This window comes from Mauremys mutica, chromosome 6, assembly GCF_020497125.1.
Source record: "Mauremys mutica isolate MM-2020 ecotype Southern chromosome 6, ASM2049712v1, whole genome shotgun sequence".
Lineage (NCBI taxonomy): Eukaryota > Metazoa > Chordata > Testudines > Geoemydidae > Mauremys > Mauremys mutica.
Genome location: NC_059077.1, coordinates 50,058,965 through 50,084,798, shown reverse-complemented (window position 1 = coordinate 50,084,798; position 25,834 = coordinate 50,058,965). Strand labels below are relative to the sequence as shown.

General features: G+C 38.5%; 1 protein-coding gene across 5 annotated transcripts in view; it reads right to left on the bottom strand.

Annotated features, from left to right (window-relative positions):
• XRCC4 (X-ray repair cross complementing 4) overlaps nt 1–25,834 on the bottom strand; it is a 283,845-nt gene that overhangs the window by 63,360 nt on the left and 194,651 nt on the right. The gene's annotated exons all lie outside the window — the stretch shown is intronic.

The window sequence follows — 25,834 nt, the reverse complement described above, 5'->3', positions numbered from 1 at the left end:
GGATTGCCTTTGAACAAAGAACAGGGTGCATGATTAGGCTCAAAGGTTCTTTAATGTTTCTGACACAAAATCATCACTTGAAACTGCAAAGTCCTTCTTGAGAAAAGGTTTTTCACACACACACACACACACACCCTGGCAGATAGAAAAGATGTTCAAAGTGCCATACAAATAGAGAGCTCTGCTACTGACACGTACAGATTCTTCATCTAAATCTGTTCTATGCTGTATTCCTAAGCCTTGTCTAACTTGAGAAATATACCTGTTTCTTACAATGGGTTCCAGCAAAGAACACAGCTGACCTGCATTGAAAAAAACCCAACAAGAGTATTTCCTAGCCTAGACAAGACTTTATATTTACTTTTATGTCTTTTATTATAAGGGCCACATACATGAGTGGTATTTGGAAGCAACAGAGTAATGTTTGTATGAAGAGAAAAAAAATATTTTTCCTGATATTGCTTGAGTAATGCAGACCTAAATGGTATACTTTAGGGATTTTTTTTTGCATCTTAAGGGGCTGATACCAACAAGTCTACATGCCTGCAGCCTGGACTACAGGGGTGCTAATTGCAGTGCCCACTAACATGTTGCATTGTAACTGCCCCATGCAGACCTGTTAGCATGAACTAAAAGGTACCTAGCTCATGTTAATATAGCCCTGTTTAAAGTGTAGACAAGCTTTGAGATTGCTGTTAGAGGAGCAAACATTTGCATATGATGATGATACAATATTTAATTAGTATATTCTAAGAAGCAGTAAGATCAGGAGAAAGTGCAAACAGTGGATTTACATGAGGATGGATTAGTGAATTCTGTTGTGCCTAATTAGGTTTAAGAACTAAACTATACAAATTTATGACTGATTTTCTTTTGTGAGTTAAAATGATCAACCAAAATATATATATACCTTTTGAAAACAAAGGGTCCTTTGTGACATTCCTCAAACATTAACATGAGAGCCTCATCTCCTAATCGGTTTCTTAAAGAAGCATTTGAGGAAATAATCAATAAACAGTTCTGTGAAGAACGCTATTGACCTAACTTAACTTTGCTCATCTACTTCATTATCTGATTTTTTGGAACTCAGCACAGGGTTTTACCTGGAGGCAGATTACTGATTGTAGTTACGGTGACAACATCTGCTGCTGCAAAGTGCAGCCTTCTTAGTCATTCTAAAAATATTCTGATTTTTAACTGTCATCAGTTTGTAATCCATCATTTTTGCATTATATCTATTATTGGATATGCACTTATCAAAAATCAACCCTGAACTTTGGGAAAATGAAGATCTGAGCCAAAGGATGTACAATATTCACACTCATGGAGATCTTTGTTTGGTTTAGATTTTCTTGGGGCTATACAATATAATTTCAAGGAACCTCTGAATAAGGATTTTTTTTTTAAAAAATGGATTTACACCTTTTAGGAAAAATAAGGGAAGAGTTACCTAGAAATACAAGGACATATGAATGTTGTCCAGCATGTAAATACACAAAGATCATCAATTAAAGAGGTGGATAATTTATAGCCTCTGGAGATGAAGAGCACATGAGATTGTAATTGACTAGCTTTTCTAAGGTTGCTCTCTCTCAGTTAAAGCATAGCTTCAACAAGCTGGGAGAAGTATGTGGAGGAGAAGAGAAAAGTTGATACATTCTTCTGACTGTGGGGTTGAAGGCTGAGAGCCTATATACTAATTCAGGGCTCAGTCCTACAAGGTGCCAAACACTGTGGCCCTAATCCAGCAAAGTACATAAGCATGTACTTAATTTTAAGTACATGAATAGTCCCATTGACTTCAAAGGGCCAGATATGTAGAGGTATTTAGGTGCCTAAAGATCTAGGGAGGTGCCTAATGGGATTTTCAAACACGACAAGGCCAAATTTATTGATTTCAACAGGAGTTAGATGCATAGGCACATTTAAAAATCCCACTAGGCACCTGTCTGCATCTTTAGGCACCTAAATACCTTTACAAATCTTGCCCAAAGTGCTTAAAGTTAAGCACACGCGTAAGTGCTGTGGTAGATCAGGGCCAGAGTTCTCGGAACCTTACAGGACTGAACCCTAAACAGGAAAAGATGGACAACTCACAGAGAAGGTTTTGCAGAACAGCTCCACTGCAGGTTCACCAGCTTCTGTTACTTTACAGCCCAACCCCTGACCTCCCCCAAGGGATGGCTGGTGAGATGAAAGGGGAGTAATCAAGTGCTATAAAAGCCTGAACTAGCTACCAGTGAGGAAGAGAGGCCTTCTGGCTGTAGCTGTAATGAGAAGCAACTCCCAGAGCCAGGCAGCCTCTTCCTCTTTGTATTTCAAACCTGTCCTGACAAAGGCTGCCTAATTAGCCTATTTACTTTCTTTTGGTTAGTTTTGGTTTGTGTTTTTAATAAACTGGTACTTTTAACTATCACAGTTAGCTCCTGTGAGGAGCTCTCCCCCCCAAAAGTAGCTTGAAAACCATGCACATGATTCAGTTTCCTAAGGTTCAGATACGTGCAGTTCCATGCAGAACCCTTCATAATGATTTAGGTACTTTTAAGATCATTTCTCCAACTTTGCTATATAAAGTGTCGTGTTAAGTAGTCATACAAATACTATCCTGCAGCATTAACTACTCCTGGCTAAAGCTACAAGCACGGAGGGTCGGGCAATGGAAATATTAAATAATACAGATCATCTATTTAGTAGAATGCCAAATAAAGTATCAACCATAAAAGCAGCATTGTAGTGTCACAAAATATTGCCAAGAATTAAGTGCAACAGCTCCTGTGATGTTTGTCTGTTTCTGTGCTTAAGTTATTTTGTGGGAAAACAATTACTACACTTATATATACTTGTTTTTCAGTTAATATATGCACTAAATAGAAAACTGGAACAATTTCATCCTGCATTGAAATAAAACAAATTACAAAAGGGTTGAATTTGTCTCACTTAGCTCAGAATTAATGTACTTTAATAGAAGTCTCAAATTCATTAGCTTTAATTGGCACCCTCCTTCTCAGTTAACACTTACGAAATATCTCCATCTCCCACCACTGAAAAAGTTAAGCAAACACAGCATAGAACCCCTGACTCAATACAAGAGGGAAACATTTTCAAAGGGGTTGGACCACTGAGTAGAGCCTGGAATAAAAGGGCTAAATAGCTGCCTACACTCAGATGGCTGAAAAACTTTGCAAAACCAAAGAGAAAATATGGAACATATCTATAAATGCTGCTCAAGATTTTCAGAAATGCATACCCGGAGGTAGGCACCTAAATATATATTTAGTCATCGAAAAAAATCTGAGCACCCATCAACTCCCAGTGACTTCAGTGGTGCTCAATTCTTGAAAATCAATTCTCTTATTTAGGTGCCTAAATATGGATGTAAGGGAGGAGGTTTTCAGAGGCACAAATAGCAGCTTGGCATCTATCTCTCAATGAACATAAATCTTTATGCTTATGAACAATTATGAATACACATTTTCACAAAGGTTCACTGATGACCTTCAACTGCTACAGTTAAAAAGTGTGTTCATCTCTAACCAGGATGAAATACTTGTTAAAATACAGATGGTATTTCTGTGTACCTAATGTACTGTTTCTCTGCTTCTGCCTAGGCTCACATGTGGTATCTAGGCATTGCCTCTGGCACAGTATTTCATTCAAAAAGCTGTGATAAGTCTCTCCTCCTATTAACTGGACAATTTTGCAGCACATTACCTCCAGTCAATTAAGCAGGTGAATGGCCTCAGTGCTAACCTATTGAATTCACTGAGGTCCTGCTCAAATTCGTATTAATGACAATGGGAAGACTCCTATTGATTTCACTGGGAGTCATCTCAGGCTCTGCAGGAGCACAAAGCCAAAGAGAGGGAATTTTTGAGCTCAGTATTTTTTCATAGCACCACAAAGTATTTGTTTGTCCTCAGCCCTCCTGAAGCACCTGTCATAGTAGTGTCTAAGGTGCTGATTCTGTAAATTAAAGCAGTGGTTGTGACCCTCATGACTGCACCAAGTCCCATTCAAGCTATTAAAGTCCAGAGAAATTCACATGGGTGTCAGGGTCTTCACCAGTGAACCAGCTCATAGGATCATGTCCAGGGGTGAAAGTAACTTATAGGACTTACTGGTGCTGCCGGAGTCCTGAGGGGGCATGGTCTCATCTGGAAGAGCCGTGGCCTCAACTGGAAGAAGCGGGGTCTCTCAAGATTTAAAGGCCCTGGGGCACTGGCTGTGGCTGGGAACCCCAGGGCCTTTAAATCAACCCAGGGCTTCCACTTGCAGAGGTGGCTGGGGGCTCTGGGGCAAATTAAAGGGCCTGAGGCTCCGGTCACCACAGAGCCCCGAGCCCTTTAACACCCCACCCCCCCGCACACACACAGCTCCAGCGGCTGGGCTGGGGCCGGGATTTAAAGGGCTTTGGGCTCCCTGCAGCTGCAGGAGCTCCGAGCCCTTTAAATCCCAGCCCCAGAGCGGCTGCTGGAGCTGCAGGGGGGAATTTAAAGCCCTTTAAATCCCCGCTGCGGAAGCTGGTGCGGTCCGGCACGGCATACCAGCTTACTTTTACCTCTGATCATGTCTTATACACTGTTCCTGAATCACCCAGCTGGGTGTTTATTTTTTAATAATACTTTACTGTGCCAATTTACACCAGCAGGGAATTTGGCCCATGTTTTCGTAGCATACGAACATCTTGGCTAGAAGCTTCATTTTTTTTCAAAATGGCAAATGTTTCCTATAGAACCCGAGGCTTGTAAGAATAGTATACTCCAGGGATTCTGTGAAGTTTTGCTGAGAAATTACACAAAAGAGCTAATGTTTTCAGTTTATATTGTGGCTAGACTCTGGCAATTTCTCAGTGAGCCATGGGTATTTCAAGGCTTTTTGTTTTCTCTTGCTATCATTCTATTTGAATGGACTTTCTAGGTATTGAACATTAAATTAGATTGCCACCACAGTTATTCTAATTGGGTTAAACCAACTTCTTTTATGAAATACATCTTCATGAAAGCCCTAATGGTCCACATGACAGCTGAGCCTGAGATTATTAACTATATTTCCTCTTGTTCTTTTGTATTAGAGAAAAAAAGTCCTTTATTATTTCCAATGACAATTTTTTCAGGTTACGTAAAGTCAGAAAATTCTGATGAAACTCTGCCTAAATTGGAAGAGGAGGCTTTAGATATTTAGATATTTCTTTTTCAAAAAGCATAAATATTCTTTGAGGACTGTGAGCTTTCTGGACCCAGTCCTACTTTCCTTAGCTCAAAAATCTCCCACTGAAATCAGTGCCTAAGAAGTGTAAGATTAGAATCTGGTGATGGTTTGATCACATGGATCAAATTCTACTCATTTAGTCTGGTCCAGTATAGTTAAGGTAGTGCCCGTCGAAGCCACTGAAGTTAACAGGGTTGCATCCTGATAAAACAGAGAATTAGGTCCCCAATATTTATATTTTTGTATATACTCTATTTTTGATAAAACAAGCGCCAATATTTAAAATTTGTATCTATTCCAGAGCTTTTGATGAACACTGACAGTTTGGATATCTTCTGCTAATTAAACTAAAGGAATTTTCATAATGTATTGTATTAAAAACGAGTTAAGCTATTTTCCAGTTTTTCCTTACTTGAACCTTACATGAAAAACCAAAAAATGCAGGATCTATGAAGAAAATGGAATTCAGCTCCTATTTAATTGCATGGGAAACAGGGCAAATAGCATCTACCAGAAGAGCTGAAAGCAGAAATATGTTTCTGAACTAATCTGTTTATAGGAAGACAAAGTACACTGATGCAGTATGATTTTTTTAAAAACAAAACAAGCCCTGAGCAAAGCATTCTGGGAACTGCACTCATAACTGAAGTTGTGCATGTAGTGTGATGTATGTACAAACACATTTGCAAGTGCAAGATAAGTGCCCACATTTGAACAATTTTCACTATATATGACTCTGGAAGTCAACATACTGGTTCAACACATGAAAGTAAAATATTTATTTCAAATATGATAGAGAGCCATGTCTGTCCATTAAATCACATCACAGCAACTATCTATTTGCTATGGATTTTTGTCCTTGAGGCAATCTGACTCCTTTTTTTATTGGCCCATCTTTTTAACTGTCCAGGTTCTCTGTCTCCCTATTCATTCTTTCCTTCTTTTAGGCTGGCATTAGTGGGCAATTTAGGTTGGTGTTTGTATGTAATTTTTCACCTCTAGATGAGAATGGGGAGTGATATAAAACCCACCCCAGAATAGTTTGAAATCCGACTCACGGTTTCATCTATGCACAGTGACATGAGCACATCACTTACACAATAATTTTGCAGCCTAGGAACCAAAAATCCATCAATCAAATGGTTTTCCATTTGATATTTTAGTAAAATATACAGAACCATCAGACTCATCTGGAATCTATAGGATGTTTAAAGAGAACCAATTTTGCTTACATTATTTTCCAAATGCAAAGAAAGAACTATAGGTTGCAAACAGCCAACCTTCTGTGTTGATTAATAGCTCCAAGGACCAGATGTCATGCATACAATATTTATACATTGTCCTTTAGTTTTCAGAGGCAGGTATAGAAAATACCTGAAACAATATAGCAATTGTCAGACTGGCCTTTGGAGATTTATGTGAAAGAAGACTCTATTGATGAGAATGGTAATATAAATAAAAAACACATGATAGTTTTCATTGATCTAACCCACTGAAAACGTATAACCCATCAGGGTGTTTGAGAACATTTAGATGCCTTGTTTCAACAGCAATCCATGTCTGTCAGCAATTTGAATTTTAAATTCATATACTTGCTTCAGGAAATAGCAGTGGGAGTCCTTAGCAGGCTAGAGTATAAGGATGAAAAGATATGAAATCTTTATAAAAATCACTGCACCAAAGACTGTCTATTACAGCATCTGTACTCTGAATTAATGGACATATCATTGATTATATGCTGAAGAGAAAATGCACAAATATTCCAGTCATGAGGTTTTATCGCCTCAGGTTTAGAAATACATTAAACTATACTCAAGACTGAAAACATTTGTTAGAATTGTTTTCAATCATCTGATTTATTTTCCATTTTACACAGTATTTTACTGTGGTTTTAAGAATTCAATTCAGATATTTTTATTTAAGGATAAAACTTCAGATCTTCTTGTCAAAAGCCATAATAATTTTGTTGTGGCCAGTTCCTTCCCAATTATTTCCAGTGATACACAGAATTAATAAATCATTTTTGACGTGTACATAACAAAGTTTATTATGGACTAGGTGCAAGGCTGCATTAATCAAAACATGAAATAACTCAGGTGGGAGGGCCACAGCGTACTATAGGGAAATAAACACTATGGGCTACAGTGATATTGCATTGTCCCAGTGAGAGCTCCAGGAGGCATTGTGTCCTGGAGCTTGTTGGTACACAATAGCAGTGTGTTGCACAACCGCTTATGGTGTAGCAGCATGCACTCCCCTCCACAGCAGCTCTGCTTATTGGGCTCTGTGTGATGGTGGGCCATTCCATGTTGGTATGACTAACAGACCGGTACAGTACAGGCATTGCAATTATATCCATCTTTTGATTCTGCAGGGGAAGTGAGAAAGAGAGGGGGAGGAGGAAGGAAGTCCAAAGACAGAGAAGGAGTTCTTATGCACCCAATCCTTCTGTTTACTCTCTAGGACCAGGCAGCTACACATCACACATATTGTATATTAAATGAAATACAGGGAATAAGTGATGTATTAAGCACTGCACTGACTGGAAAGTTTTACAACCTGTAATTCATAACCTACCTAGGAAAGTATCTTCATATTTAGAAGATATAACAGGTCTTCTTTCCAATATATTTTGTGTTTCTCTCTCTTCATTTGCAGTTGTCTGATATTAGAGATCTCTCTTGCTTTGATTAGTAACATGCTTTCACTACAACCTGGAACTCACTTGTCCAGAAAATGAGAACTTGTTTAACAAGTAGAACCGATTCTGTAGCAACATTATATAGGTACTCCCATCTAAGTTTCACATACAGAGCAACTATAGAATTCCTTTATGTTTTAGTTTTCACATACACTACTCATGGAATTCACTTTTCAGCTAATGTGATCTTTGTTATCATTTATCTGTCAGCCTGGTTACTGGCAGTCGAGCTCATTATGGAGAATATGAAGAAGAGTGGAAATAAAAGAACAAATTTTACACTGAAAAAGTATATATACATGTAACATGAGAGATAATATATAATACCTAGCTCTTACATAGCACTTTTCTTTAGTAAATTTCAAAGCACTTTACAAAGGTCAATTATCATCAGCCCATTTTACAGATGAGGAAACTGAAGCATAGAGCTGGGTGTGATGGGTTTGATCACAGAAACCCCCCTGGGAGCTGCCATCTGATGTGCCAAGACTACCTCTGCTCCTGTTTCCCCTGACAGCTCAGGACTCCAGTACCCTGTCTTCCTGAGCCAGACACTCCCATCTGCTCCAACAAAGACTCAGGGTCTGAATTACTTGCCCCGAAACTGCAGGGTTGCCTGAAAGCAGCTAACAGAAGTGTGCTTGTCTTTAACACCCAGATGCCCAACTCCCATTGGGATCTAAACCCAAATAAATCCATTTTACCCTGTATAAAGCTTATACAGGGTAAACTCATAAATTGTTCACCCTCTATAACACTGATAGAGAGATATGCATGGCTGTTTTCTCCCCCAGGTATTAACACATACTCTGAGTTAATTAATAAGTAAAAAGTGATTTTATTAAATACAGAAAGTAGGATTTAACTGGTTCCAAGTAGTAACAGACAGAACAAAGTAAGTCACCAAGCAAAATAAAATAAAACACACAGATCTATGTCTAATCAAACTGAATACAGAGAATCTCACCCTCAGAGATGCTTCAGTAAGTTTTTTCTCAGACTGGACACCTTCCAGGCCTGGGCACAATTCTTTCCCCTGGTACAGCTCTTGTTCTAGCTCAGGTGGTAGCTAGGGGATTCTTCATGATGGCTCCTCTCTCCTCCCTTTGTTCTATTCCATCCCTTTATATATCTTTTGCATAAGGCAGGAATCCTTTGTCCCTCTCTGGATTTCCACCCCCTCCTTCTCAATGGAAAGACACCAGGTTAAAGATGGATTTCAGTTCAGGTGACATGATCACATGTCACTGCAAGACTTCATTGCCCACTTGCCAGCACACACGTATACAGGAAGACTTACGGGTAAAACACACCCATCTGCAGACAATTGTCCTGGTTAATGGGAGTCATCAAGATTCCAAACCACCATTACAATAGGCCCTCAGAGTTATATTTCATATTTCTAGTTTCAGATACAAGAGTGGTACATTTATACAAATAGGATGATCACACTAGTAGATAAGCTTTGTAATGATACCTTAGAAGAGACCTTTTGCATGAAGCATATTCCAGTTACATTATATTCACTCATTATCAAATTTTATAAAATCATATAGACTGCAACGTCACAGAGATGGGAAGTGACTTGCCCATGGTCACCCAGCAGGCCCAGGGTAAAGCTGACCACTCTGGTCTCCTGAGTCCCAGCTAAGTCTTCTATCCACTAGAGAATGCTGCTTCTAGGTTAAAACTACAACAACATACATTTAGATAAATTTAGGAAGATGATGAAAATCTAGGTACCTATTGCAGGTACTCAGACACGCAGGCATTGGCCCGCCCAAAACTAAGGGCCACCCCCTCAACCGAGGGGGATGAAAATCTGTATAGAAGTCTCAATCAAACTTTTATAATAAAACTTTAACTTGCCAGTTATGTCTTAAAGTTTCCCAGTCATTTCCTGCCTCTCTATGCAGATCCTCTCTCTGACTTGCTAAAATGAATTTTGTGTGATGTACAAAGGGTGGACTTTGCAAGAAGACTTTTATTTTCTCCTCTAACTAGGATATCAATTTTCAGCTATGACTGCAGATTTATGAGAAGGATAGCGAAGAAAGTATTTTAATATCAGATGTCAGAATTTAAAATAAAGGCCTTGATTGTGATTTCACATCAGTTTTATTCTGGAGTAATTTCACTTACCGCAGTGTAAGTGAGAAGAAAATCAGGCTTTAGATTGTAATTAAAGGATAGAGTAATCATTTTCTTACTACTCATCTTGACCATTTATACCTTTTCTTTCTGAAGTGATTCATCAAAATGCAATGTCAGGTTGTCATGGTGATTCAACATACTACATGGTAATCTGTCAGTTCTAGCTCAGAGATGCTGGGTTTAAGTCCAAAAGCTAAACCAAACCACTAATGGCATAGTTATGAGGTAGGCCAAGAAAAATCTGTAGATGTGGATTTTCTAACGTTCCTTCTTTAATTTCAGAGCATTTGTTAGTGGACTTTGCCCTTTCTTCTTGCATCCCTCATTTCTGTGTTTAAACATTTCTTAATATAGTGAAATAGTATGTTATCAAATGCACTAGGCACTGATACCCGACTTCCTCTTTTTTCCCCCTGCTTTCTGCATATACAATAATATATGGAGTCACATTTTTCTCTTGCACACAATAAAGACTGTGTAAAGCATACAGTGTACTTTTGCAAGATTATACAATGGAAGAATAATATCTGAAGATGTCAGATGATGGTGAATCAATTTATACACAGGTGCACTTTTCTGTAGATAATTATGTCAACCTATTCAATCTGACATGAATTCAAAAGTCAAACAACATTCATTTTGCTCAGCCCCACAACTGGAAAGTCCAGAAGGTAGGTAGCACTTGTCAGCATGACTCAACACAGTCATATATTTAAAAATTGAGAACCTAATTACATTTGCTATGGCTGATCCTCCAGGTTGGTGTCACTGTATCAAAGATGCGACAGAAATTGTGGCATTGTCAATATGGGAGTCCTACCTAAGACTCAGTTTTCTGAATAAATTGAATATGGTTTTAACAATCATAAGAACCATTGGAATGTTTTAAAATTAAATATTACATAATACAATTTTTCTTCTGACTAATATTGGGTTTAAATAAACAAGTTAGGAAACTGGATTAGACTCAGACAGACTAAGCCCTAACTCACAGCAATGAGAAAAGATTTGCCTTCAGACCTAAGTCCAGATGAAATCAAGCAAAATTCAGGGTTATATTTTATCATCTACAAATTTTAACAGACTGCTCCTGATGTAACCATGTGCCTCAATCAGCACTTCAAACCCATCAGAGATTCCTTCTACTGTAGGAAATACTGCCATTAAATTGATATGCTGTGAAGCCTAAACATTTTGGGGGGAAAATTTGGAATTTGGCCATGGGTTCTGACATGAAGGGGAAAAAAAGATAATTTGGAAATGCTTTAACAAGTAATTTAAGAACCAAATGATTCTCACAGGAGTTATGGGGGGAGATCCTCAGAATACCTTTGAGATAGATGGGGATTCATTAACACTTTTCTTCCTTTTATGAAAGCATATTTTTGAACCTGGTGATTGTAATAAAACATATTTAATATCTTCCTGTGGAAACATGCATCTTTGTCTCGGTAAGTACTCCAAAGCCCTTTCTTTGGATCAGTTATTTTTAAAAAAATTCACAAATTGCTTTACTTGTTTATTCAGACAGCTTGTTTTTTTCAACAATCCTGCAAGACATTATTTTCCCAGGAAATTTCCAGAGAAACACAAGCTTGGGCATGTCAATTGTTTTATATAAACAAAAGATCCTTTATCCTAATGCAGAATTCTCCTTTTCACATCTGTACAAATGGCATAGAAAGTATGGAGGAAATATATTTATGCTCCTAAACAATTTTTTGTTTGTTTGTTTTTTTGAGTAAAACGACTCATGTTTAATTAGAGGAATAACCCATTTCTACTTTGGCAGAACTGAATCAGTCTTAGGAAACAAGAGTAGTGATGCTTACATGTATGTTTTGGTGCTTTTTGTAAGTTTATTATTATTATGGCTCTAAAGATATTGGGTGAAATCCTGGCCCTAATGAAGTCAATGGCAAAACTCTCATTAGGTTTGAGTTTTTCCAGTAAGCAGTGTCTTTTGAACCTGTGCATTTACTTTGAATAAGAGCCTATTTAGGGTCCATGAAGCTTTTCTTTTTATATGTCATAGCTATGACTTATTTTCTTTCCTACCCTTTGAAAACATACATTGAAAAAAATATATGTTTTGCTTTAAGTTTGTCTTTAAAGGTTTTAGCATTTTCATTTCACTTAGGACACCAGATCAACCTGAGTTTGTAAAAAATCCTAAACAACTAATACGTGTACTTCAGTCCAATTTTATTTTATTTATTTTTGCTTTCCTATTTACTGATTGTATGTATGTGCCTGGATGATGTGATGTAGGCATGAATATTTTTGTGAATGTTTTTAATTGTTGAACAAAATAAAGAAGGATTTATTTGTTGTTAAATAATCAAGAGATTTCTCTAGCAGTATTCCATGTAAACAAGAGCTATGTATGTTTAAATCTGTTCTGTTGCAGGTTTTAATAAACCATTGTTTGCCCTCAAGGAAGGGAGGTTAAAGTTATTAACATCCTTGTACTAAGTTATGAGCATGAACATAATAGTGTAATTTCTCCATGTTTTTGTCATATTTTACATTTTTCTTTAGAAAGTTTCAAAAAAATGGACTATATACAATCCTACTGATGGTAGAACATAGCAGGGAAGAAATTGAATACTATCAGCCTGAATCTTGACACCAGTTGACAGAAACAGATGAGTCTTCCCAAAGGACCATGAAAGTGCATTTGTTCATATTGTATGGATTAGTCACACCACAAAAGTTTATGAATATTTATCCATATTAACCAGATCTGGGGATTTTCTGAGTATTATTGGTGACAATGAAACTACATGAGACTTAGAAATATTTAATTTATCGCATTCTGGCTCCATCTATAAAAGTAATAGAAAGGCAAAAGCACAATCCAGTGCCTCACACCACCCTTGCCACCATCTGCTATCTTCCCGGCTAGATGCCATCTCTGTTTCTTTTCCATGCTGCCATTTCTATGAAGAATTACTTCCCCAGACTGAAAGCCCCTCTTCGCTTCCCCTTCAAGTCCCTTCAAAGGAACCACTTCTTTTGTGAGGCTCAGACACAAGAAAGAAAAGAAAAAGAACCAAGGATTTAAAAAAAAAAAATCTAAGGTAAGGTCTTCCTCTGATCTCCCAGAGGACCTGGTCATGGTATGTTTGTGTTCTAGACTGTAAGCTCTCTGGAACAGGAACCGCCTTAATATCTGTATCCCATATGGTTTTAAGCACACCATTGGCGTTTAAGGAAAAATATAACAAATAATGACATTAGTTTAATCAGTTCTTCAATTACCTTACACATGTATGTCTACCAGCTGTTGGCCTCCTAACAGAGTTTTATTTTGATACTCATAAGTAGTTCAGTGACGAACTGCCATGAGGGAGAGGGGGGAATTTATAGGAGAAAGTGAAGCACTATTTTATTAGATACACGCCATTCCTTTAAAGTTATCTTCAATTTGATCAAAGGCTACTCTATGAAAAAATGACATTGAAATGTAATACACTGAACACCTGAGAGCCATCACATCATATTTAGCAAATGACGTGAAAAGCTTTCATATAAATAATGATGAAATCCATAGTAATGCTATAACGGAATCTACTCTGTACTGTCCATTACATGTAGGGACTCACAACACAGTGCTGAAAGCCATGTAAGAAACTATATCTAAAGATACATTGCACGATCCCAATTCTGTTGTCTTGTGCTGTGGATAGTCACTTTACAACAGTGTAAAGAGGGTATGAAATGCTAGTAATTCAGAATAGCAGCATTTTATCCCCACTTTGCACAAATGTAAATGACAACATATGGATCAGGGCAATACATGTGTACATTTAAACCCCTCGCTACACACTTACACGGATGCTAGGTAACTGCTAATATTGTTCTTTTTTTCCCCACCAGACGATCCCAGGCTGGCTGCCACCAGTAATATAAAATCTGCTTAGATGGGGATATCACCACAAGCCAACCACAACCTCTTCTCTGCCAGAGGCCTTTCAGACAAGAAGCGCAGACCAGAAAATGAGCAGATCTGGCTGGGGAGAGGGGCAGACAAAGGCACCTGGAATGTCTGATTATTTACCACACCTGCCAGGCAGCCTCTACTGAGAAGCCTCCTATGGAGATCCTTGGCAGGAACTTAAAGCTCCTCCTGTCTGGTGGAACCCTCCACAGTAGGATTTGGCTACTATGCTATCCAGGGGATGCTATCCAGGGGAGTTACTCTTCCTCTGGCACAGCTACTGCCAAGGATGCCGAGAGATGCACATTGTACCATTGGCGGAGCGGGGAATCAAAGCCACAGGGAGTAATTAAGTAATATAATGCAGTCGATGTTGCAGTAGTACTGCTTAAAGTATATCTGACCACCCCCCTTTTGTGATAAAACTCCTACATTCCTGTTGCCTCTTACCATAATAATACATTGGGCATTAAATAAAAACATTGGTAAAATAATCTTACCCAAGGTAAAAATAGGTTGTTAGAGAGAGAACGATTACAACTATTACATTTTGGTTTTGCTTTTTAAGTCCATTAACATGTCTTTCTTCCCTCCCACTCCCAACTCCCTATTTAGGCTTTACTGCCATTGGTTCCTCTCATCCCAGCTCCAAATCCTGGGGGTCCTCACATAGGCTCTCACCTTACACCATTTCAGTATTTATTCTTTAATGGAAAACAATCAAAAACTGCTTGTTTTTCCAACAGAAAATGAAAGTCAGCAGATAATCGGGCCTTTTTGTGTTTCACTTGCGCAGTATTACACTGAAATGCACGAATGTTGTGAATTAATTTGCAAACTGGACACCATCAAATTAGGCCTGAATAAAGACTGGGAGTGGATGGGTCACTACAAAAATGAATTTTCCCCTGCTGATACTCACATCTTCTTGTCAACTGTTTGAAATGGGCTGCTTTGATTATATTGGCCTCATTAGCCCTACAAAAGTGATTTCCACCCCTTCTCAACTGTTGAGAATAGCCCACTTCCACCTTAATTGAACTGGCTCGTTAGCACTGACCCCTCACTTGGTAAGGCAACTCCCATCTTTTCATGTACTGTGTATATATATCTTCCTACTGTATTTTCCACTCCATGCATCTGATGAAGTGGGCTGTAGCCCATGAAAGCTTATGCCCAAATAAATTTGTTAGTCTCTAAGGTGCCACAAGGACTCCTCGTTCTTTTTACTGAAATGCAAGTGACCCCAGCTGAGTCTCCTTTATCTCAACCATTTAAATGACTAACCCTCTTATAATGTGCTGTGCGTCTAGATATCACATCTTTAGATGACTGATATTTTCTGTTACTAGTCAGGATTTTTTCCATGTGAAATATGTTGGATATGATACACTGGGTGCCAGTAAAAGCTAGACATTTCCCAGATGGAGTGGTTAAAGCCTCATTCCTCAAGAATAGTGCATCATTTTCCATCGTGAATCTAGTTAATTGTTAGGGAACATAGAACATTTTTTGTATGGGTGTTTTTGATGGTTATTTAAAATGACAGAAAAAATAATATATCAGTAGTGCAAATATGACTGAAAAGGTAAATATTTTGGTGCAATGGCCCCAGTACAGCATCATAGGAGCTGACCAGGTGACAGAGTCAAACAGGAGCATTTTCAACAATCTTAAGCAAATCATTTAAAAAAATTCTATAGTTCAAAGTATTTTTTTCATGTAACATTTTACATCCTATAAGACATTTGATCCAGAACACTCACTGAAGTCTATATAAAGTTGATAATTTTTAGGTTAGAATGACAATAAAATTCACTAAAACATGGTGTTGCTGGATTAAATTTAGCACCTAGACGGATCAATCAAAACAGATTTTTTAAAGCTATTTGAAGCAGCTCCATCTCATTAATATATCAAAGCTTTAGTATCAAATTCCTGTATGCTGTCTATTTCAGTATCATGGCTCAGCCACTGGAGCATGGTAGTATAGGCTTTCTGTCAAACTACTCTAATCTCCTGCCAAAGCACATAATGAAAATCATAGGCACCTACATTGCCTGTTTCATCCTATTAGGAGCAATGTGAAAAGAATTCTGCTTGAGTAGCTGTCTTAGAAAATGTAGGTTTAATTGACGGCTGTTGTCAAGAGCATTTTATAGAAACCTTTATAAAAATATCACATATTTCCTGCTGTATACAAATGTGAGGATGTACAGGAAAAGTTATTAATATGTCTTTCTTTGTTGTTTTTTAATGAACATTCCTTTGTACCCACCCTTCTCCCCAAAATACTGAAAATATTGAAGTTTGTTCTCCATCCAGTAGCACAGGTTAGTTCAATTGCAGAAGGTCTTTCCTCTTTCTCACTTTAATTTACCCCGAAGGGCAGTACCTTTGCCTGCCACATAAAAATAAACCTACAGGGATCACAGTGTCCAGATGAAATCAACCCATATTGCTATGATTTAAACCACACAAGCCCACTGGTCATTCAAGAGCTGGAATACAAATACAGATTTCATACTAATATACAAGTCCTGTTACAAAGGCAAGGAAATGAGACTAATTTGCCAAAGCGGCAGACAGGAGGAAATACTGTTCAAACTTTTTAAGGCTACCTACTACTACTATACTACAGCTACCAACCCCAGTGAAATCCACTATAAATTAACCTTTTGGGGCATATAGCTTACCAGATCTATTATAATTATAATTGTGATGCACTATGCTATAGAACATTCCATCAAAAAAGTTATGAGCACAATTTTGCCAATCTTACTCATATTGAGTAGTGAGTTACCAGGCAAATAGTCCCATTGAAATCATCTGGAGGGCCACAGAATTGGGCCTGATGCGCAGCAAAAAAACAGCACAGAGAGGCTTTGCTCAGGAATTAATGCAGCTTCAGAGGCAAGAGATATGATGCACATTCTCCCCTTAGATATGTCCCCAGCCCTACAACTTCCCTTGCTTGCGGACCCCAGAGAATGGGGGAAACAGAGAAGAAATGGTGCTGCAGAATTGTCTAACATCCTTACACCTTCTGTGCAGGAGATCCTGGCCAGGTAGTGCACCTCCACCCATGGTGACAATCCCCTCTAATTATCTACCACCTGATAAAGCGATAAGGCATTCTGTCAATGACAAGGTGAGAGTCTACTGCTGAGTGGAAAGCCAGGGTGCCATAACTTGCCAAGTCCTCGGAGTTATCCCATAGCTCTATGTCTGCCTGATTTATTGCAGCTGTGTGCAGGACCATTTTAGATTTTGTGCAGCTATGCGGGTTGGGATGGCACCAGACAGCTAAAGCATGATATGCTAATTTTTCTTTTGACCATCCTTATTCTTAGTTCACCTACAAGTCAAATGACAAGTGGATGAGTACACCTGACATTTTTCATAACCTTGCATTGAACTGGAAAGACATACACAGGCCAGGTTCAGAAGATGCATGCCATTTAACCACACTCCCACTGGGTCACAAAAGGGTTAGGGTATAACTTTGAATGTTTGCATGTTTAGAATTTGGCTTTCAAAACAGCATTCACACTCGGCAATTAGAAATATATTGTTTCTGGCAAAAGTCTTTGGATAGTTGGTATTTGTTTCACTTCAGTTTTCCTTAAAATTAGCAGGAATCATTTTAAGTGATTAACAGAAATGGGTGAAATCCAGAAGGTTCAGGGCTCAGTTCAACTTTTGTACAAACGTTTGGGCTGGTTCTTATGTTATATGAATCTACTTGTCCACTTCTAGTGATTTCCTAACCTGCTGATGTTCAAACATACATGAGTATTTTTGAACAGCTTTCTAAAAACTCCATTTTATATGTTTAATTTGGTAGGAATCATTTTATCACTCTGTTTTACAGATGTTAGAGTGAACCCTGGGTGAGGTACCAGTAACTGTAGCACTTTGTCACACTATGCAGGACTGTACAAGTTCTCTTTCCAATTATATTAAATAAATACATTTAAAGTACAGAAAACTGACATGTTAACATGTAATTTCAAAAGAAAATAAGATCGATTTTTTTTACAAAAGTGTGACTGTGGTATAAACTTTATACTCTCATTGGGTCATGATAGGTTATGGTATCATTTAAACTGGAATCTAATTTCACGTGGTTACACTTTTATTGGAAAGTATTACTTCATGCATGAGACAGTAATACTGACGTCTGCATGCCCCTCTGAGAAAGCTGAGTTCCAAGATAAACCTATGCTTTTGCTACCTGAATCACTGGTGGTGGCAAACCACATTTTAAATAAACCTTGTGTTAGAACTTTAAAAATGTGAACCGCAAGCTATAAATTAAATAAATGCAGAGAGACAGTCCCAAGAGGATTCCTGACACACCACAGGCTCTCAGTGTTTTAAAGGAGCAACAGATTATCAAAAGAAGGCTGTCTAGCTACTCACATTTTCATATAAAACTAAGCAACTTTTTTAACAGAAATGTAGAACTCAAAATGATACCTGCCTATCTAAGGTTTAAAACTCTTTTGAAAGGTACAAGAAGAAAAGATGATGTGAAGGGGAAAGGCTCATTTTTAGATACCATGACACAAACTATATGCCTGACCTTGCAAACAATTACTTGCATGAGTAACTTTAATCAGGCAAGTACTCCCATTGAGTCAGAAATGAGCTCCATGTTTGTGGTGTTTTTGTCCAGAAATTCTTTGAAATTTTGCTTTTGGATTAGATTGTTGCAGTACAGATTGTACAAAATATCATACTCCAATTTGTGATGCTTCCAAAAACACAGTTAACATTTTGTCAAGAAACAGGATTCTTTTTCCTGACTCTGACTCATTGTGTGACACAGAGTAAATTAGTCTCTATGGGTTAGCTCCAGAAAGGGACTTATGCATTGTGACACTGATTGTTGGAAGACCTAACTTTAAGATGTCTAGAAAATAATGGGACTACACTGTGATTAACAAAGCCTGAGTTAGGTGCATAGGCTGTGAAGATAAGAGTGGTGATCCGGTGGTTTCTTGTATATAGTTGTTGATAGGCTTTCACTGTTTGTTGATTCTGGCACAGAAGTGTTCTAGAGAGATTTTGATGGATGGTTGAAGTTGTGGTGGAAATCTATGATAACTGATCGCAGCACTTACTGGAGGAATATCAGGACTCATAGAAACCATCCTCAAACCATTCACCACACAACGGACCAGCTTCCTCCAGGGCACAGCTGATTTCCTCCAGAAATTCTGCAACATTAACAACCTCCTTCACCACACCATGCTTGCCACCATGGATGTCACCTCCCTATACATCAGTGGTTCCCAAACTTTAACAACCTGTGAACCTCTGTCACTAAAATGTCAAGTCTTATGAACCCCCTCCTAAAAATGAATATTTCCAGGGATTTTCTCCTTTACCTGAGTATAAATTATAAAAGCAGTGATCTTGGAAATATAAAAATTGTTTTTATGACATGCTTATTACCCACTATTTATTATTAATTATTATTTATCATTACAACATTTTTATTACATTATGAAAATGGCAACACACTTCCAAGATCTTACTTTCGTAGCTTGTATCACTTTGAATAAGCCTGTTATAAGACAAGGCTCCTATGTTTCATCAAGGAGTATCAGATTTGAAACATCATAAAGGTATTTAAAAAGCCAATTCAAAGAGTTCATCCTACACAAGCATTCAGGTCTTGAGTAGTCCAGGCAAACAACACTCGTTACAACAAAGCTTAAACTTGTTCTTCATAATAATTTAAAAAACAATGCTAGCTGCCTATTTAATTTTAAAAACAGCGAAAAATATCCACCTCCCTTTCCATTTCTTATAAGGAGTCTTGAAGTTTAAATCTCCTCAGTGTTATAGAGATGCTTGCTTTGATCTGCTTAGCTCCTGGAAGTCCACGGGCTCTAGGCTGCTGGCCCCATGCTGCCCGGGGTCCCTAGGAACAGCTCTGTCCACCATTAGGGATTTTTTTCCTGAGAACCCCCTGTAACATTTTGTGAACCCCAGTTTGGGAACCACTGCTCTACATCAACATTCCTCATGATGACATTGCTGCCTGCCTCAAAAGCTACAAGACAATGGACAACACTCAGATATCCATTCCAAACACATCATCAAACTCATCCATTTCATCTTCACCCATAACAATTTTACATTCAACAACAAACACTTTGTGCAAACCATGGCAACTGCCATAGATACCAGAATGGCTCTCAAATATGTCCACCTCTTCATGGGCCACAATGAGGAAGGATTTCTGGACAAAAACACCACAAAAGCAATGATATACCTAAGATACATCAATGATGTTTTCATCCTCTGGACAGAGGCCCTAAACTCCCTCATAGATTTCCACCACAACTTCGACAATCATCATCCATCTATCACTCTCTAGAGCACTCCTGCACCAGAATCAACTTCATGGACACCACAGTCAGCTTCAACAATGCAACCCTATAGACAACTACGTACAAGAAACCCACGGATCACCATACTCACCTTCACAGATTCAGTAACCACCCCAAACACACCAAGAAATCTGTTATCTACAGCCAGGCCCTCGGATACCAGAGAATATGCTCTGGGGAGAATGTCCAGGATAAATACCTTAACACACTTAAAACCTCCTTCACCAAACAAGGACACTCCATCAGAGTAGATCGCATCATGGAATGGGCCATGCAAATATCCTGAGAGAACCTGATTCAATACAGGAAAAAAAACCCCTCTGATAGCACACTCCTAGTTGTCACCTACCACCTAACTCTGGAACCCATACAAGGTATCAGTAAACAATTACAACCCAAACTCATGGGGACCACACACTGAAAGAAATCATTCCTGAACCTCCTCTTCTTGCCTTCCAACAATTCCCCAACCTCACCACGCCCATCATCAGAAGCAAGCTCCCCACAGACCAGGACACAACAACACAAAATGGCACCAGAACCTGCCAGAAAAACAGATGCAAAACCATGTTGACAAATCTTAACTGCTACAATGATCAATACCGCCCACCCATCCCCGCAACACACCTTTCAAGATCTAACATCCAAGCCAAAACCCGAGCAATTCAGCTTCACAGGGCCTCCTGGGGCATGAGGCCCTGGCAATCGCCCTGCTTGCCTCCCCATAATGCCAGCCACTTTTCTCAGAATAACTTATGTCGCTATGGGGTGTGAAAAAAAATTATCCCCCCTGGTCAACGTAATTTACACCAACAGAAGTGCCAGTGTGGACAGCGTTATGTTGGTGTGAGAGCTTCTCCTGCCGACATAGCTATCACCACTCATTGGGGATGGTTTAATTATGTTGATGGGCGAGCTCTCTCCTGTTGGCATAGAGCGACTACATGAGAGATCTTACAGCAGGACAGCTGCATCGGTACAGCTGTGTCACTGTAAGCTCGCTAGTGTAGACATGGCCTCAATGTGGAGAAAAACTTAATGGTTACTGTCGCTTCACTGCTATATTTCTAAAGTTTTTTGAGATTTGGGTTATTTTAATGTAGAAAATATTTTTAAATTTCTGCATCCATTTAAACCAATTCTGAAATATTATTTCATGGCTTGCATTCTGAAGTCACTGTAATCAGAAGTTTTTTATATGAATAAAGAAGAACCAAGATCAACTCTTTTTTGGCTGTTTTTGTTTGCTTCTTATATTCATAAAGGAAGAAAAATAATGGATTGAGCAGAGGAGCTAGAATGAAAAAAACCTGCTCTTTGATTAATGATAAACGTGGAGTCATGGAATCATAGAATATCAAGGTTGGAAGGGACCTCAGGAGGTCATCTAGTCCAACCCCCTGCTCAAAGCAGGACAAATCCCCAACTAAATCATCCCAGCCAGGGCTTTGTCAAGCCTGACCTTAAAAACCTCTAAGGAAGGAGATTCCACCACCACCCTAGCTAACCCATTCCAGTGCTTCACCACCCTCCTAGTCAAAAAGTTTTTCCTAATATCCAACCTAAACCTCCCCCACTGCAACTTCAGACCATTGTTTTCTCTTCTGGTACCACTGAGAACAGTCTAGAGCCATCTTCTTTGGAACCCCCTTTCAGGTAGTTGAAAGCAGCTATCAAATCCCCCCTCATTCTTCCCTTCTGCAGACTAAACAATTCCAGTTCCCTCAGCCTCGCCTCATAAGTCATGTGCTTCAGCCCCCTAATAATTTTTGTTGCCCTCCACTGGACTCTTTCCAATTTTTCCACATCCTTCTTGTAGTGTGGGGCCCAAAACTGGACACAGTATTCCAGATGAGGCCTCACCAATGCCGAATAGAGGGGAATGATCACATCCCTTGATCTGCTGGCAATACTCTTATTTATACAGCCTAAAATGCCATTAGCCTTCTTGGCAACAAGAGCACACTGTTGACTCATATTCAGCTTCTCATTCACTGTAACTCCTAGGTCCTTTTCTGTAGAACCGCTGCCTAGCTATTTAGTCCCTAGTCTGTAGCAGTGCATGGGATTCTTCTGTGCTTTGTTGAACTTCATCAGATTTCTTTTGGCCCTATTCTCTAATTTGTCTAGGTCCCTCTGTATCCTATCCCTACCCTTCAGCATATCTACCACTCCTCCCAGTTTAGTGTCATCTGCAAACTTGCTGAGGGTGCAATCCATGCCATCCTCCAGATCATTAATGAAGATATTGAACAAAACCGGCCCCAGGACTGAACCTTGGGGCACTAAGCTTGATACCGGCTGCCAATCAGACATGGAGCCATTGATCACTACCCGCTGAGCCTGATGATCTAACCAGCTTTCGATCCACCTTATAGTCCATTCATCAGCCCATACTCCTTTAACTTGATGGCAAGAATACTGTGGGAGACCATATCAAAAGCTTTGCTAAAGTCAAGGAGTAACACGTCCACTGCTTTTCCCTCCTCCACAGAGCCAGTTATCTCATCATATCACAAATATCTTTTTATCTTTTCCCTTACTCAGTCACTCAACATGTGTTTTTTTATTTTGATTTGGGATCTTTCCTGGACCAACTGTCCTATATTATGAAAATTCAGAGGCAATACAAAGCACTTGGTGTGGCATGTATCTACTCGTTAATTGGCTGAGAAACATGAAACATGCATTGATGTGATCATCAAAACTTGTAAATGGAAAAGAGCACTAAATAAGTTTTAGTGTACTGGGGGTATTAAAGGATTGGGATGGATGGGAAAACAAATTAAAACATTTACCCATATAACATAGTGCCAAAATCTTTTAGCTCTGTGAAGTTAGGAGTCGTCATGCATTTGAGGATGACATCACAGTCTCTATGCCAAACATTTGCTCTCCTAATGTTATGTTATCCTCCCAAAACCTGAACATCTTCCATGTTTATGAGGGTGCATCTCCAAAAGGTGATGGAATTTGGAGGCAATTATTTTTAAAAAGGGTTTTATTGCAGAAATAAAACATTCCCATGGCAAAGTCTGAAATAAAGATTTGTTGCCAGTTTTGGTTATATTCCTACAAGATGCCAAGTATCATCAGGTAAGTACCATATGAAGCCTCAAAAGATGCTTAGCACGATGCAGGGTCAAGCCTGTAGTGAGTATAAATTACAAATGGTGAAGAAGTTTAACAATAATAGATAATGGATAATGAGTTATACTGGGAAGCTGGATAATTATATCAAATCTAAGTTTTCACATCTACATTTGACACATGGAAGAGAAATTAAATTATTACCTGAGCAAGCTGACTGACCATTCAGTCAGCAACCTTATGAAGACTCAAAATAAAGTTCAAAGAAACCAGAACTAGTCAGCAGTGACAGCAAGGAAAAGCTTCTCAATAGAATGGAAATTATATTATTACAGTTTTGTTCTTGTACCTCACCAGATATAAAGGTAATATAGAAACATAGTAACCCGGCTACATGATTTAAAACATCTGATTTTCAGTTAAGTTAGGGATTCACATACATAGTCTAGCATCAAGGGAGATCATGTGGATTTGTGATAGTCACTTTGGGTTCAAAAATAAGCATGTGGAAATGTCATGATCAGGTATACCTTTCACACTACTGGCAGACATGCCACATATCAAAAAATGCTGCAACCTCTACTGCAAAACAGTTGCACTATATATATGCAGGTACTATGTGTCCTAGATTGCTGAGCTACATTCAGCTGGGATTGTAAAAGATAATAAAGGATTGACAGGCAGATGTTAGTAAGGAATGAATTGGAACATTGCTCATCATGCGATAGCCAAGAACTCACACAGGCTCGTGGAAATCAAAGACCAGATGTCTATCCTAACTTGTTCTACAAACACAGTATGCACTGTATGTAACATCCAAAATTTTTCCCTGTCTTATATTTGTAGTTATTAACTAAAGAATTAAGAATAAATAACATAATCATCTCAAACCTTCTCCCCAGGCTTGGCTTTTCAAGCTTTCCTCCCTTCAGGACTGCTCAGCCCAAACCCTAGATACTCTCTGCCCCAGAGAACTACTCTTCCCCCATTCTTTATATCCAGTCACCTGCCTCAGGGAGTCACTAGAACCACTTCAACTTTTCCCAGTAGGATCAACACCTGCCAACAGGGAGGGGTGTTTCAGGCAAACACAGCCAGCCTGTTACAATGTCACACTGACTGTAGCTACCACAACTACATACAACTGGCCACCAAAATTATCAATTTATAGGCTCAGAACTTCAAAAGAACAGAACAGCAGAATTTGGCTTTGATTAATATGGCTGTTGAAAATAATATTTTTTCCCTAATAAAATAGGATTCTAATTTTAAACAAGCTTTTTGGCATCAAGCCATAGTTCTCTACATCAAGATAGGACATTTGCTGGGTAATTTAAAATAGCAAATTCTCTTTAATAATAGGAAATGTCTTTGTAATGTATTTGTTTCTATATCTGTTTAGACAGTTTATTATTTATTAAATATCACACATGAAAGAAGAAAATTAATATTTTCAAAACTAATTTACCACAGATCATGAAAGAAGACCAGTTTTTGAAGCAAACAACTCCAATCATTTTCAAAAGCCCTGAGGTAAGTACCATATATAATTTCACCCTCAATGATCATATGAAAATATTTCCACAAGTCAGTATCAATATTTAAGGAAACATAAAAACTTTGTTAACTGTTTATATTGCAAAATTAGAAATATTATCTTAAAGCATGAATTATTTTTGCAGTAATCATCACTTTGTCAAAGAAAGATCAGCATGAGTTGCAAACCATGCTTGGCCTATTAAAAATTCTATTCATTTTAATTTTCCTTTGTTTCAGAATCACCACTAGTTATCTCAATTTCTTCCTACCAGGACGGAAGAGTTCTGAGCCCTGCTGTTATGCCTGTTTGTCATATGATGTTACCATCAAGGAGAGAGAGCTGAACGTGAAAGAAGCCCCTGTGATGACTCCTGCAGAAATCTGCCATTTGCGTGGGTAAAAAAAGGTGTTAGGGGATGCCCACATGCCTCCCAAAGACATTTTCCAGCTAGGAGTCTAGGAATAAGAGATGGGAAATAGAGAGAAACCAGGAAGTAAAGACACATGAAAATAAACAATTTTTTAAAAATGTTTGAAAAATTTTGGATCATTTGAAAAAAAAGTTTTAGTTACTGCTGGTTCTTATCTGATCCAGTGCATTCATCCCTCTTAAACATGTGATACTATAAATACAGTACTAATGGCTACTGTTTCCTGTGGTGCCAGTTAGTCTGTGTCTCTCACCTTAATTTAATCCTTATTACTAACACATTCTTTTTTGCTTTCATGGAACTATGGTAATTCATAGATTAAATTTTAGGTTTATTTTTGTTTGCTTGACCAAGTGAATGC